This window comes from Morone saxatilis, unplaced genomic scaffold, assembly GCF_004916995.1.
Source record: "Morone saxatilis isolate NCDOM2014 unplaced genomic scaffold, NCSU_SB_2.0 Contig16, whole genome shotgun sequence".
Lineage (NCBI taxonomy): Eukaryota > Metazoa > Chordata > Actinopteri > Moronidae > Morone > Morone saxatilis.
In genome coordinates, this window is record NW_023339718.1 from 23,422,283 (window position 1) to 23,423,112 (window position 830).

Here is an 830-nt window from a genome sequence, read left to right on the forward strand (position 1 = left end):
TATAACTGTTTTCAGATGTGTGAACATGATTGCACAAGGGTGTTTCTATCATTCAATTTGCCTTCTTGAGCCAATGAAGGCAAACACATTGTACCATTAGAACACGATGAAGTGATAGTTGCTGGAAATGGGCTCTATACACCTATGTAGAATATTGCACCAAAAACCCAGATCCATTTGCAAGCTAGAATAGTCATTTACCACATTAGCAATGGGTAAGAGGTGTTATTTCTTTAAAGTTAAGACTAGTTTAAAGTTATCTTCATTGAAAAGTACAGTGCTTTTCCTTCAAAAATAAGGACATTTCAAGTGACCCCAAACTCCAAACTTTTGAACGGTAGTGTACCTTTTGGAATTATGGCCAAAAAGTTGAACCGTGGTTTCATCAGACCATAACACATTTTCCCACATGCTTTTGGGAGACTTCATGTATTTTGTTGCAAAATTTAGCCAGGGTTGGATGTTTTTCTTCGTAAGAAAAGGCTTCCGTCTTGCCACCCTACCCCATAGCCCAAACGTATGAAGAATACGGGAGATTGTTGTCACATGTAGTACACAGCCAGTACTGCTAGAAATTTCTGCAAGTTCCTTTAATGTTGCTGTAGGCTCTTGGAACACTCCCTGACCAGTTTTTTATTCGTCATCTTTTCATCAATTTAGGAGGGGTGTCCAGTTCTCGGTAATGTCACTGTTGCCATATTTTCTCATCTTGATGATGACTGTCTTCCCTGATCCCTCTGATGCTTTGGAAGCTGCGGACCATGGCTTTTGCTCTGAGATGCAACTAAGAAAATGTCAGGAAAATCCTACTAGAACAGCTGAACTTTATT

General features: G+C 39.5%; 1 protein-coding gene across 1 annotated transcript in view; it reads right to left on the minus strand.

Moving 5' to 3' along the window:
* Positions 1–830, minus strand: part of hk2 (hexokinase 2) — a 28,638-nt gene that overhangs the window by 12,586 nt on the left and 15,222 nt on the right. The window lies entirely within an intron of this gene.